This window comes from Lathyrus oleraceus, chromosome 1 (genome assembly GCF_024323335.1).
Source record: "Lathyrus oleraceus cultivar Zhongwan6 chromosome 1, CAAS_Psat_ZW6_1.0, whole genome shotgun sequence".
In the NCBI taxonomy this organism is placed as follows: Eukaryota; Viridiplantae; Streptophyta; class Magnoliopsida; order Fabales; family Fabaceae; genus Lathyrus; species Lathyrus oleraceus.
The window spans coordinates 381,377,323-381,393,353 of NC_066579.1; the positions used below are offsets into that span (position 1 = coordinate 381,377,323).

Here is a 16,031-nt window from a genome sequence, read left to right on the forward strand (position 1 = left end):
GCATAAAAAACAGGCCCAATTCGACATGCTAACAGTCCTAGCATACTTCGACTATAGAAATTGAACAGACTTTGACTACATGCTAATAATCCTGTCGGATTTTTGAACCAAGAAGCTACCCTTCGACCATACTAGAGTTTGATCTAATATCTTACAAATCTCCATCTTGGAACAAACTAGCTTTCTTCATGCAGCTTTATCAACTGCATACAGTGGAAAAACTTACAACTTGGTAATGTTTTTTTTATCATATCAACAACATTATGATATGTCAAAACCTTCAGCACTTGGACTTCTCCATGCTCGATTACCCCTCTGGCGAAATGCAGCCACATATCAATATGCTTGGTTCGCTCATGATAGGCTGAATTCTTTGACATGTGTATAAAAAATTGACCATCACATTTAACAGTGATAACTCGACCTTGAAGTTTCAGTTCCTTAGTAAAACCTTCAAGCCACAATGCTACTTTCACAGCTTCAGTGAGGGTGACATATTCCACTTCAGTGGTTGATAAGACAACAACCTTCTGAAGTGTTGTTTTCCAACTGATCATTGTACCAAACATAGTGAACACATATCCAAAAATAGATTTTCTAGAATCCATACAACCTGCATAATCAGATTCGACATACCCTTCGATTTTTTCTTTACTATTTTCACCATATACTCCACCATAAATCAGAACTCTGTTCAGAGACCCATTTATGTACCTTAGAATCCACTTCAATGCTTGCCATTGATCCTTTCCAGGATTCAACATGTACCTGCTTACAAGACTTATTGCATATGCTATATCGGGTCTAGTACATACCATAACATACATCAAAGAACCTACTATGTTAGCATATGGGATGCTATTCATATAAGCTCTTTCGACCTCAGTGCTGGGACACTGATTTGTACTCAGCTTAAATTGAGGGTTTGTCGCAGCCACAATAGGCTTTGAATTCGACATACCAAATTTGTCTAGAATCTTTCGTAGGTATGTCTCTTGAGATAAGCATAATTCTGATTGCTTTCTATCTCTTCAGATGTCAATCCCAAAAATCCTGGATGCAGTCCGAGATCCTTCATATCGAACTCTTTATTGAGTCCAGCCTTCATATTCATTACATCCTCGACATTGTTGCTTGCTATGAGAATATCATCCACATAGAGCAACAAAGTAACAAATGAATTTCCAGGTCGAAATCTGAAGTAAACAGAATGGTCGAACTGACTTCTAATGAAACCTATGTGTTTCATGAACTTGTCGAATCTCTTATTCTACTGTCGAGGACATTATTTCAGTCCATATAAAGATCTATTCAACTTGAACACATAATCTTCCTTTCCCTTTTATGCATACCCTTCAGGTTGCCTCATCAGGATTGCTTCATCTATATCTCCATACAAGAAATCATTCTTCACATCCATTTATTCCAGTTCTTGCCTTGGCAAGTAACATTCAAAAGGAAATGTGCTTCAGAATAGGAGAGACCACATCATTGAAGTCGACACCTTCTTTTTGAGTGAAACCCCTTGCGACCAATCTTGCCTTGTATCTCTTTGATGTCACTCATTTGATTCCTTCCTTAACTTTGAAAATCCATTTACAGTTGACTAACCTGGCTCCAGCAGGTTTCTTGATCAATTCCCAAGTGTGGTTATCATGAAGAAACTTCATCTTATCATTCATGGCCTTCATCCATTCAGTCTTATTTCGACTCCTCATAACTTCCTCATAGTCTCTAGCTTCTTCATCTAGAACCTCAATTGCATAGATTAAGGCATAAGATATGAGATCTGCATGCCCAAGTCTTTGAGGTGGCTTGATGACTCTTCTTGACATATCTCTTGCCAACAGGTAGTCATCGACAATATCCTCAACTTCCTCAATATCTTCAGCATCCATTGCTTCTTATTTGACTTGATCTGGGATACACAATTCAACATCGACATGCTCCACCTCAACATGAATCTCTTCATGTTCCAGCTCTTCTTCAAATATCTGTGCACTTTGACTAACATCATCAATTTTCTTGAAAATCATCTCAGCTTCATTGAAAACTATACCTCGATTGGTGATACATCTCATGTAACCCAGCTCTAGGCACCATAACCTATAAGCTTTGACTCCTTCAAGGTATCCCATGAACATGCATCTCAGAGCTCTAGGTTCGACCTTGTCTTGGCTAATGTGAGCATAGGCTATACATCCAAATACTCTAAGTTTGTCGAGATCTGGTAGGTGTCCCGACCAAACTTCTTCATGTCTTTTCATATCTGACAGAGATTAAGGAAATTTGTTTATCAGATATGTTGTTGTTGAAACAACTCTGCCCAAAAAACCTTCTTTAACCCAGAACTAGTCAACATGCATCTAACTCTTTCCAAAATGGTTCGTTAAACCTTTCATCCAAACCATTTTGTTGGGGAGTACCTGCAATAATTATGTGTCTTGGAATACCAGAGGTTGCACAAAAACTATCAAACGCCTCATTGCAAAATTCAAGGCCATTGTCGGGTCTCAACCTCTTGACCTTTCTGTCAGTCTAATTTTCGACCAGAGTCTTCCAACTTTTAAAGTTCTCAAAACTTTCATCCTTAGTCTTCTGGATGAATACCCATAACTTTCTGAAATAATCATCAACTATGGATAGAAAATACCTTGCTCCTGAATGTGATGGACACCTTGCAGGCCCCCAAAGATCAACATGGATGTAATTAAGAGATCCATGTGTTCTTTGTTTGCCTTTATTGAACTTCACTTTGCAAGATTTTCCAAGTACACAGGGTTCACAAAACTTCAGCTTTTCAACTGTCTCCACCAAGTAGGTTTTTTCCCCAATTCGACTATAGACGCCGTTCACTGACATAGCCCCAATCTCATGTGCCAAATTTCTATCTTCCACAAAAGTTTTATGGATGCAACATCTGTAGAACCACTGACAACTTCAGCCTCAAGGGTATACAAGCCTTGTTTCTTCACGCCCCTTAAGACTTCCTTTGACGTCTTCATGACTTTTAAATATTTTTCTCTCCTTGGGAAATATATTCTTTCTTGTCGAATTCACCAAGAGAAATCAAATTTCTCTTCAAAATAGGTATATACCTGACTTCAATCAACAACCTTATTGACTCATCATGGAGAATGAGTCGCACATATCCAACACTTGCAATCTTGCAAGCTTTATTATTTCCAAGCAATACAGATCCACCATCTTGATCACATAGTTCCTCGAACAAGTCTTTGTTTGGAGTCTTGTGCCAAGTGCAACCTGAATCCATAATCCACTCATTACTTGAGTCGCCGCTTGAAACCACAAGAACATTAGATGATTCGAAATCATCTTGAACAATGGATGCGTTTCCATTATCCTTACCTCATGATCTTTCAGGCGTTCAGGGCATACTTTTCTTGTATGACCCTCCTTCTTATAGTGATAACATCGAAGACCAGATTCATGACCACTATAAGACTTCTGCTGACTTTTATTGTTTTTCTTGTCGAACTTGCCATCTATCTTTGTGAATTTCGCCTTAACTGACATGCCTTCACCAGTCGAAGATGTTTTGTTCTCCTTTAGTTTGTTCAAATCCTTAGAATACAAGGCTGATTGGACTTCTTCAAAGGTCAGAGACTCTCTTCCATACAAGAGAGTTTCTTTGAAGTGAGCATGTGATATGAGCAAAACACACAACAACAACAGTGCTTGATCTTCATCCTCGATCTTGACATCGATATTTTCAAGATCAAGAATCAGCTTGTTGAACATATGCAACTCCTCAACCATAACTTTGTCTTCACTCATCTTGAATGAATACATAGCTTGTTTCAGGTAGAGGCGATTGACCAACGATTTGGTCATGTACAAACTTTCGAGTTTCACCTATAACCCCGACGTCGTCGTCTCCTTCGAAACCTGAAGATGAACCTTATCATCAAGGCTCAATAAGATGGTATTGTGCACTTTCTCTATCATAGTCGTTTTTTCTTTGTCCGTTAACGCAACATCCATGACTTCAACTCCCTTCAATGCTTCTAAGCAATCATGTTGAACTAGTAGGACTTTCATCTTCAAGCGCTCACTGCACCAAGTTGTTGTAAAAATGATACCGGAATAATAAAGTATAATCAATTTCTTGAGTGACAAGAAACCATAAGGATAGAAAAAAGGGAAGCAAGAAGAACGCAATGAAATTGGTTATAAATTGTTATTCTTTATTTTCTCTTGGGAACAAGATTACAAGTGTTACAGAGTATCAAATAATCTCTCTCATCCTAATTAGGATTTGTGTTATTCAATGATGAGAGATTAATATGTTATTTATAAGAAAATTAACACACTAAATTAATGCGCTTTTACACAAAGACTCATTACAAAAGCTAACTTAGAAAACAAACTGACTTAAATAATTGAGCATAATAAACATGTCTAATTTGACATGCTAACAATCCTAGCATACTTCGACTACAACATGTGAATGGACTTCGACTACAACATGTGAACGGACTTCGACTACATGCTAATGATCTTGTCGGATTGTCGAACCAAAAAACTATCATTCGACCATACTTGAGTTCAATCCAATATCTCACATTTCATTTAAATAAATTAATATATGATTTTGTAAGAATTAGGATGATTTGACCTTTATGATTATTTTAAATTACTAAATATAAACATCTATCAAGGCGGCATTGTACAAGGATGATTGAATTTAGATAGTGATATTTGAACTGGTTGAATGAGTTAATTGTACTTTTTAATTATAGTGATAGTTGAATATATTGTGCTGTGTCACAAAATAAGTACACAATTTGTAACGTGCTCACATCAAAGGGAAAGTACTAAAAGTACTCATAGTAGAAACTGACAAATCATAGAATCTTGGGACAAACATAACCAACATCAGAACATCTTATGGGATCATAGATTTGCTCGCGATATGTGAAACAGGCTTACAATGTATATGCAAAAAGTCCTAAATTTTAATATCTGCCTAAAACATATAATGGGTGACTCATTCACACTGATCCAAGGGTCAAACAACACAATTTAAGGCTTTAGACCTCAAAAAGTTGGTTTATAAAAATTAATTTAGTTATACATATAAAATATCATAAATTGTTTTATATATTTTCATAGTTGATTTGGTAAAAGGAAAACATCGTTTGTTTTGTCTTGAGTTCAATTCTTAACTCCATTTAAAGTCTTCTCTTTAAAAGTTATTTTATATATCTAAATAGATTGGATAAGTCTAATGAATCACTAGGGATTTTATTATATACCATAATAAAATTACAATGTGACTTTGTCTTAAGATTTGACTCCTAAAAGTCAGTATTATGAGAGGAATTTTACCTAACTTCTATTGGAACGTAGACAGTTATAGTGAATTGGGGAGGAAGAATTGAGAATGCGAGAATATTTGAAAAATTATCCCATACTTTTTTATTAGTTTGTTTTATAAATTAAATAATAATCTCTCTTCTTTTATCGTCAAAACTACACTTAATTATTTTTATAGAGAGAAAAAAAATTAAATAAATTAATAAAAAATTAAGGATAAAATAAGAAAAAAGATAATCTTTACTTAAAAAGTAATAATAATTATTAGTTTTTTTATATGTATAAAAAGTTAAAAAAAACTAACATTTAAAAAGTAACAGAAGGAGTATATAATAACCTTTTTTTATTCTTTAATTTGCATTCAACATACATGGAAAATTCAAATCAAACCTCAAGTGACAATTTCCTTTAAACTAGAGCTGGCAATTTAAGGGGCCAATTAATTTAGGCCCCAACCCCCAAAATAAGGGGGTCTAAAAAAATTAAAGAATAGTAAGCCCTCAAATACATAGGCCCTAAAGTTAGATGGGCCCAAAATTTAAAAGAGGGCCATAAGGCCCCAAATAAAATAAAAAAACTTAATTTTGAAAAACAAAATAAAATAAATTCAAAAAATAAAAAAACTTTATTTTGAAAACCAAAATAAAATAAATTTAAAATATAAAAAAATAATTTTTAAATAAATCTGCTAAAAATTTCAAAAATAAAAAACAACTTTAATAAAAATTAAAAATAAAATTTTCAACATAAAATTCCAAAAATAAAAAAGAAAAGAAAACATATTACACAAACCAGTTCAATTATGTGACTTGCTAATATTTATACACTTGAGTAGGATTTTATGTTCTTTTTCAAACACAAACAACAATATTATCCATCTCAATTCACGAAAAATACTATGTAAACATATCACTGAAAGATATATGTCGATACTCCGGACATTCAACATTCGAAATTGAAGTAAATCAATACAAACATGAACCACATATCACATAAACAAAGACACTAATTCAACCAAAAAAACATGAAAAGATAAATTCAACAACCAGAATAAAGTATATGGCACTAAAATTAGTCTTCCACTTCAATCTTGCAATCCAAATGTATGTTGAGTCATTGTCACCTCAGTATTGCCTTCATCATTAGTGTTGATATCTTCCTCATCTTAAAAACACAATAAATCATACTTAGGTGCAGATGCAACAAAACAATGACATGAGTATATCATAAACATGAACAAATAAAAATAAATAAAATACAAAGTAGTATTACCATTCATATTTTCCGAAAATCCATGCAACCAGCTTCGAGTACAAATCAACCTTTGGATGTGTTCAGGAAGAGTAGAACTTCTGTATTTCGTAAGAACACGTCCACCGATACTGAAAGAAGACTCAGATGCTACAATCGTGATAGGAATGCTAAGCACATCGCGTGCCATTATGGAGAGTATCGGAAACTTTTTCTCATTAAACTTCCAATAAAGAAGTACATCAAAATCTTCAGAGTGTTCTTCATTTAGCTCCAGTAATTCATCGTCAAAGTATATATCTAATTCATTCTTTCCAAGAACAAACTTACTCTCAATCGAGTTCCATGTTTTAAAATCCTGCGATATATATAAATAGTTAGGACATATTTTACTCTCAATATTTACAGAAACAACATAACATAATTTTAAACTATATTTAGATAAATACATTTCATTTCTATCTATGTAAGTTCTTAATGTTGCTATGTTTCTATGTTAGATAAAGACCAATCTATTTTTTTCTAATCATTTAACAACATTGAATATTTTTTTTACAACTAATTAAATAATATCATTGAAATAATTGAAATATATTGCTATGTTTCTATGTTAGATAACTCACATTCAACTTTCGATTAAGTTACCAATGATTACAGTAACTCAAAAAAGAACCAAATACATTGTCTGCAATATTATTCAAGCATTTCCTTGTGACCATTATTAGTACTCAACATTCAGAATACACATGTATGCTTTACTAGTAAAGCCACATACAGAGTACAACACAAAGTTTCATGCAATAATCCTTACTAACAATTTCATGCAATAATCCTTCTCTTTTTCTAATACTAATAAAATATAAATAATAGACAACCTAAAGTTTTCAAACAAGTATATATATAAAAGAGGAAATGGGGTGAAATAAATATGTTAATATAAAAACTTACGGTTATAATCTTTGATTTTTTAGCTTTATTCCCCTCTCTAGATAGCTTAGCCAATGTGTTGAACTCATTAGATGGTTGAGAAAGAGAAACACTTTGATTGGTAGAATAACTCACATATTCTTCATAAAGCCCTTTGAAGTTATCCATTACATTCTTAAGTTTCCCTTCAGAGGTTGAGGCATCAAGTGTAGTATAGCAAAACTTCAAAAATTTATCCTTCAAGCGTGGATCAAGAATAGCTCCAAATGCTAGCACAATACTATAGTTTTTCCAGTATTTGTCAAATTTCATTTTCATATTATCAGACATATCTTTTATCATCTTATCAATACTTTTTTGATGTTTTTCTAAAATGCACTGGACTTTCCACACTTGCATGAAATACAGATTTGCAGTTGGATAAGATGAACCAGAAATCAAATTGGTAATTTCATAAAAAGGTTCTAAAAACTCACAAATCCTTTCCCCCTTTTCCCATTCCTCATCAGATGGACAATATTTATAGCTTCTATCCGCCACCTTATAAAACTCAAAAGCTTTCCTATATTGCAAGGCACTTTCAAGCATCAAATAAGTGCTATTCCATCTAGTAGATACATCAAATCTTAAACCACCGCTAACATTTATCCCTGCATCCTCGACACAATCTCTGAACTTAAGCATCCTTCCATCAGATCCTTTAATATGCTTGACACTCTCTCTAATTTTATGGAGGGCTTCACTAGCAACTTTTAAACCCTCTTGGACAATTAAGTTGAGTACATGGGCCGAACATCGGATATGAAAAAATTCACCATCACACATCAAATTGCCTTGCACTCGAAGATGAGTTTTCAAGTGGTCTTGCATGTTATCATTGGCAGATGCGTTATCCAGCATAATAGTAAATATTTTCTTATCTATTCCCCATTGTTTTAAGCAATCAAATAAAGTAGCTTCCAGTGCAATACCCGTGTGGGGGGGCTTCATTCGAAGAAAGTTAAGAAGACAACTAACTAACTTCCAATTTTCATCAACAAAATGAGCAGTCAAACAGATATAACCCTCACTAGTAGATGCTGTCCAAACATCCGATGTTAGACAAATTTTATTTGGAATCCTACCCATGATTTCCTTAAGCTTGATCCTTTCTTTATCATATATTTTTTCAATATATGACACCATGGTATTCCTAGAGGCCATTTCAACACATGGATTCAAATATTTCACCCAAACTCGAATTTTTTCATACTCGACAAAGCTAAAAGGAAGATCATGTGCAATAATGGCTTCTCCAAGTAATTCACGATGTGTGTTTTGGTTGATTGGGGTTAGGCTTGACGATTCCTCTAGACTAAGAAGGCTCAACTGGAAACTTTTACAAATAAAAACATGACGACTTAGATGTGAAGTTCCGTAATTTGTCCAGACTTGGGGTTTTTTCCAATGGCAAAATCAGTACTACAAAAATTGCATGCAACTCTTTCAACTCCATCTTTTCCTTTGCCGATTTTAGTGAAAATAATCCAAAGTGTTGACAATAGTTCCTTATGAGTTTCATCTTGACCTTGTGTATACTCACTCGCATCCATTGACTCCATACTATAACAAAAAGAATGTGTGTTATCATAACACTGTTATGTCATGGTTATATATTAAGACCTCAAATAAAACAGCAATATTGCTGCAGCAGTTTGATATGCTTTTGTGAGCTGGGAACTGAAAAACAGAAAAGCAGGACTAACCTCTATACTAAGGAATATCTTTTTGCTGAGCAAACTCTCAATGGCCTGGAACACAACATAAGCTCATAAGTACATGAGAGTTCCATATAATATTCAGTGCAAATTTAATTACATGTATAGATTTTCATTACATGAAAGACAACACATAGAAAAGTTTGAAAAATAATAAATGGATGATTATGTCAACATGATATTATTACTAATATTTTATCCATTCATCAACAACGGCAAGAACTACCTACCAAGACTGTATGAAGGCCCAAGGATTTTCCTGTCTGTATATTGCGGATACTGTCATCAAAGAACAACTACAAAACACAAAGTTATTAAATAAATACATAACTAACTTGTTAGCACATAATCAGAAAAATGATAATAAGTTAAGGATAAAATCTTACTGTTCTTTGAGGGTCAATATCTATCATCTTAAAAACCTTTTCAAATGAATCTTGAAAGGGTTTACAGACAACGGGGGTCTTTGGAAGAACAATATCAGCATCAGGATTACAGATATACTCATAAAAATCAAATATTCCTGTGGAACTTTATTTATAGTCACTGTCAGTTCCAGGAGAATCGAAGTTATTTGATTTAAAGGAATTAAGTGTCTCAAAGCTTATGATTCTTTCAAAACAATCCTCTAGTCCAAGCCTGTGAAGCACTCTCTTTGCATGTGCATCGTCTGTGTTTTACTGATAATGCGCTTGTGCACATCAACAGGTGTACATTATAGGTGGAGATGGGACTATGCGAGGGGTTGTAAAGATATTCAATGAAATACGACAACGCAAACTAAATATTGCAGTTGTTGGGATTCCTAAAACAGTGGATAACGACATAGGAATAATCGACAGATCTTTTGGATTTCAAACAGCAGTTGAAATGGCTCAACAAGAAATCAGTGCGGCTCACGTGGAGGCCGAGAGCGCAGTTAACGGTGTAGGCCTTGTGAAGTTGATGGGTTGAAGCACAAGTCACATTGCTCTTCATGCAACACTCAGCAGCCGTGACGTTGATTGCTGCCTAATCCCGGAGTTAGATTTTTACTTAGAAGGAAAAGGAGGGCTCTTTGAGTTTCTCGATCAACGACTTAAGGAAAACGGACATGATGTGCTTGTAGTTGTGGAGGGTGCTGGCCAGGATATAATACCTAGAACTGATTCGCAGAAGGAAGAGCGAGATGAATCGGGCAATTTAGTTTTCTTAGATGTTGGTGTGTGGTTAAAGTCAGAGCTGAAAAAGTGGTGGGATAGGGAGCATCCTAGTGAGCTATTTACAGTGAAGTATATAGATCCTACCTATATGATTCGTGCGGTTCATGCAAATGCTACTAATAATCTGTACTGTACACTGTTGGCACATTCTGCAATTCATGGTGTTATGGGTGGATATACTGGATTTGTTGCTGGTCCTATTAATGGAAACTATGCATACATTCCACTGGAAGATGTAGCATGTGCTAATAAGTTAGTAATAACCCAGTGAATACAAAAGATCATAATTGGTCTTGGGTGGGATCTGTCACTAATCAGCCTGATTTTCTAAAGAGCTAGACATTTTGCAACACAAACTTTGAAGGGAGATCAGATTTATAGGTGATTTTCATGTGATGATCTCAACAAGTAAGAGATGGATGTGCATAATAATAAATGATCAATTATAATGTTGTGCATACATTTGACACAGGACTATGAGGACATCCTTCTCCCGACAGATGAGCAGTGGCCGTTTCTCCTTCGGTTTCCTATAGGATGTTTTGGTATCTGTCTCGGCCTAAGCAGTCAAGCGGTTTTATGGCATAATCTGGCAACAAGTCCTGCCACAAGGTTTCTTCATATTACACCAAATATCAGTTTTCTAATATGGTTATTAGCCTTAGCAGTGTTGATAGCTGTTTCCATCACCTACATTCTGAAATGCATATTCTACTTTCATAGCACCTTATTTTCTACTTGAACTTAAAATCTATGGCCAGTGGCTTTTTGGAGGCAAAAGGCGTCTATCTAAGGTTGTTGAGGCATTTCCACAAACAGCTTGTTAGTGTACATATTAAGCAGTATTATAAACATGTTGATTCAAATGAAATAAAAAATGAAATTTGATATTAAGAAAACTAGAGATTAAAGAGAAATGGAGATAGAAGAGTACCTTTATTTATGTGATAGAGAAAAGTCGACGGCGGTGTAATTGGTTGACGGTGGCGGAAGCTTTGCACAGAGAAAATGAATGGAGTGATAAACTCAACATCCAAATTTTGGGAATAAAATAAGGCCCCTCAATGGGGCCTAAAAAAATGCATTATATAAAGGGCCTAAAATTTTATGGCCTAAAATAAATCTTAATGATAAAGGGCTTAATATATTAATGGGGCTTTAATAGGGCTTAATAATTGGGGCTTTTAAATATAGGGCTTATTTGACGGCTCTACTTTAAACCTTCCAATATTCAAAAGATTGAATTATTGTTGTTGGTGTGTGTCAAAATGAAGGTTATATTCAGATTACATGTGCTTTAAGTTGTGAGTGATGGTGGTATTGTATTGGTTGGAAATGCAAATGAAGTGTGAGGTAAATAATAAGGATGTAAAAGGTTTGTTCTTGATTAATTAATGTGTTTACTCAAACATTTTTTAAGTGGTCCTAGAGGAACAATTAGCAAAAGGTGCATGGGATACCTTTCAGAAAGCATATGGTGGTGATAACGAACTAAAGAAAGTGAAGTTGCAAGCATTGAGATGTCAATATGAGATAATATGAATGAGTGATCAAGACTTATTGTTAATTTTATTTACAAATTTAGTGAAGTTGACAACATGATTAAGGCTTGTAGAGAAATAATTAATGAAGTGGAGAAAATAGAGAAAGTAGTGAGGATTTTGAACTATTGATTTTGATGATATTGTCCTAGAAATAAAGTAATCCAAGAATCTTGACACATGAAGTTAGAAGATCTCCAAAAGTTCTTGGAAGTTCATGAATTGAGGATCAAATAAAGGAATTGAGAGGAGGTGGTTCAGAAAGTTTTTCAAACAAAATATAAGAAAAATGAGAAATGATGAAGCAAAGAAAAGAAAAAATGGATAAAGAAGAAGGATTAGTGAAAAATAGCTATAAAGGATTAAAAAAACTATGGTGAAGGAACAAGAAAAAATGGTGGGCAACAAATGGAAGTTAAATTAGAAGAATGTAAAATAGTCAAAATTTTGGATATTTTGTTGTTGAGTGCTCTGCAAATAAGGATTCAAAAGGGGTGAATAGTTAATTTAATGATGTGTTGCTAATGATTTCTACTAATATTTAGAGTGATGAATCTGATCTATAGTATCTTAATACAAAGTGTTCAAATCAAATTATAGGAAATAAAGAATGGTTCTCTTGCACATGACATTATATGATACTTGGAAAGGTAGGAAATCTAGTATTATACATCTTAAAAAATTGGTTCACTATGTTTTAGACATGTTCAATGAGCTGGATAAATATCATTCAATTGATGGCTATGAATTGTATGTTCTAAAAGAAAAAGAAAAAAAAAGTGGAGATATTATCTTTAATAAAGGAGATGTGTGGAATTAGGAACATTATGTTGCTCCTATACTAATGTAGAAAAATGGAAATAATGCAATATTTTTATTAAAAGCTTATCACATAAGTGAAGAAGCTCCTGAGAAGGAGATAAGATCAACTAAAGAAAGGAATCAATCAACTATATTAATGTGTTACGAGGTTTCTTTGATTTAGAAATAACAAATGACTTATCTGATTAATTAAGCAATTATGATTAAGTCATAATCAATCAATTTAGAGCAAGCTCTAAATGATTCAAATAGGTTAGAGTCCATAAAGAAAGATTTAAAAGCTATTGAGTAGAACATGGCTTAGGATTCAACACACAAGTGAATCAACAAGAAGTCAATAGATATGAAGTGGGTATATAAGGACGAATGTATCCAACAGTGAATGGATTTGGTATGGAGAGTGATTGATTATTCATTAGAGAGGATGCAACAAACTTGAGATTGAAGTTGTATCCTTTTTCTACAAATTCGAGGAAGATATCTTCATGAGGAGGATTCATAATGCCCCCAAGCTCTTTTACTGATAAAGATATCATATGCTTTATTTTACTTCAGATTAAACTATTCCATCAATGAGGTAAAGATTTGAGAAAAACATCTTGAATAGTGATGGATACACCTTTCTTTAAGGGTTGTAGAGGAAGGTGGAGAGATTTAGTTCTTTAAGGGTTTTAAAGAATTCACATTCTTTAAAGGTTTCTGAATCTAGGATGTGAAATCTAGAAGGGTTCGGTCAGCAAACTCTTGGATGAATCACACTTTTTGTTCTTGAGTGGTGAAGGAATCAGAGAGAGGGATGGAGAAAAGGCTTATCCTTCAAAGGGACATGATGATTTTGAGAGAATAATCTGACACTCACACAATTTGAAAAAGAAATATGCAATGAAAAAGAATAAGAGATGAATACATATTTATAGTGTATCTCCTGATTATTTGATCATGTATTTCTGAAAAGCAATCAATGGAGATTGTGCCGATTGAAGATCATATCGAAATCATTCCAAATTGGGTGTGCCAATCGATTGGTTGATGACTCCAATCGATTGGATAATCATAACTTTCAGGATATTGAGTGCTTATCATCAACATTGATATTTGATTGCCTTAGAGACTATGTTTCACTACTACAGATAACACAGTTCACTACGATTGAGAAAGAGATCTAACCACGATTGATGAACCGTGGTAAAGTAGTGTGTGGTTGTAAGTGAGATACTTACAACCATGGTCTACTGGCCGTGATAAAAAAACATAGTAGCATATAATATACCACAACGGTTATTTAAACCAATAGTAGTAAAAGGTTGAGGTCAGGGGTTTGATACCCAACGCCTGGATTTTTGCAGATTTTAATACATTTCACCATAGTTATAGAGTCCAACATAGTGAAAGACTTAGCACGCAAATTTTCACAACGATCCTTGATTCCATGATATGCTTACTTGAGTTTATTATAACTTATGTGAAATGTTTATTTCACAAACTACTCACTAAACATACAACCTTTGAATCTGATTTAGAAATCAATAATATGAAAAATTAAGTTAAATTAGAAAACAACTTACACTTATCATTATCTTACGAGCTTTTTACAACCCATTATCCATATTTTGCTCATTAACAGTTAGAACTTGTTTAAATGTTTCTAGTTCTTAAACTACTATTTCCTTTACCTATATTTCATTTTGCAAAATATTATTTACTTTTCAGACAAAGTTAGAGGTGAATGAAGGGGTAGTTTAAAAACTAGAAGCATTGAACCAAGTTCTAACGGGCAAAGAGTAAATTTTCGATAATGAACTGCAAAAAGCTTGTAAAACAATTATAAGTGTAAGTTATTTTCTAATTTAACTTAATTTCTCATATTATATTTCTTAATTCAATTCGAAAAGTTAAATATTATGTAATGGGTTGGAAAAAAACTCAAACCGCATACGATATAATAAACTCATCTTCTATAACATGTTGAACAAACATCATGATAGTTGCAATGTCCAAGTAATAACATTATAAATATCATAAAGAATAACATATCTTAAACAAAATACAACTTTAATAAAAAAAAATATAACTTTTATCAACAATAACATACTTTAAACAACATATATCATAGCTCTACAAAAACAAAATCATCAACAACATAGAACTTTTATCAACAGAAACATATTTTAAATAACATAGAACTTTTATCAACAAAAACAAAATCATCACCAACATAGAACTTTTATCAACAACAACATACTTTAAATAATATATATCATAGCTCAACAAAAACAAAACCATCAACATCATAGAACTTTTATCAACAACAACATACTTTAAACAACATACAACAAAGCTAAACAAAAACAAAATAATCAACAACATAGAAATTTTATCAATAACAACACACTTTAAACAACATGCAACATAGCTCAACAAAAGTAAAATCATTAACATCCTAGAACTTTTCTCTACAACAACATACTTTAAACAACATACAACATAGCTCAACAAAACTAAAATCATCAACAACATAGAAATTTTTTCAACAACAACATACCCTAAACAACATAAAACTTTTTATCAACAACAACATACAACATAGCTCAACAAAGAAAATCAACAACATAGAACTTTTATCATCAACAACATACCCTAAACAACATAGAACTTTTATCATCAACAACATACCCTAAACAACATATAACTTTTATCAACAACAACATAACTTAAACAACATACAATTTCACTCAACAAAAACAAAATCATCAACAACATACAACTTTTTTCATCAACAACATACCTTAAACAACATCGAACTTTTATGAAAAACAACATAACTTAAATTACATACAACCTTTATCAACAAAGACGTGAAGAGGAAGTGAAAGGTGGAAACGTCTACGTACCTGAAATGTGAAAAGGAAGTGAGAGAAATATATTTTGTGTAACATCTTTCCTTGACATGTAACTATTCATGGAGTAAGGTGTGAGAGAGTGTTAGGGTTTTATTAAGAAAGATATGTATGTCTATCTGGAAAGAGCGAATATGATTCACCATGCTTGAACTGAAGACAAATGATAATTTGAAGGTGATGTGGAATACCTTTTACTGTTACTCAAAAAAAGGGTCTGATTGAAGTGGATGCAATGATTCAAAGATTAGCCAAAGATATTCTTAGAATGTTGCAACGTCCCAAAACACATAT

The 16,031-nt window shown here is 33.3% G+C and overlaps 1 pseudogene; it reads left to right on the top strand.

Annotated features, from left to right (window-relative positions):
- Nucleotides 1-9,934: 9,934 nt before the first annotated feature.
- Nucleotides 9,935-10,816, top strand: LOC127108380 (ATP-dependent 6-phosphofructokinase 2-like; annotated as a pseudogene).
- Nucleotides 10,817-16,031: the final 5,215 nt, after the last annotated feature.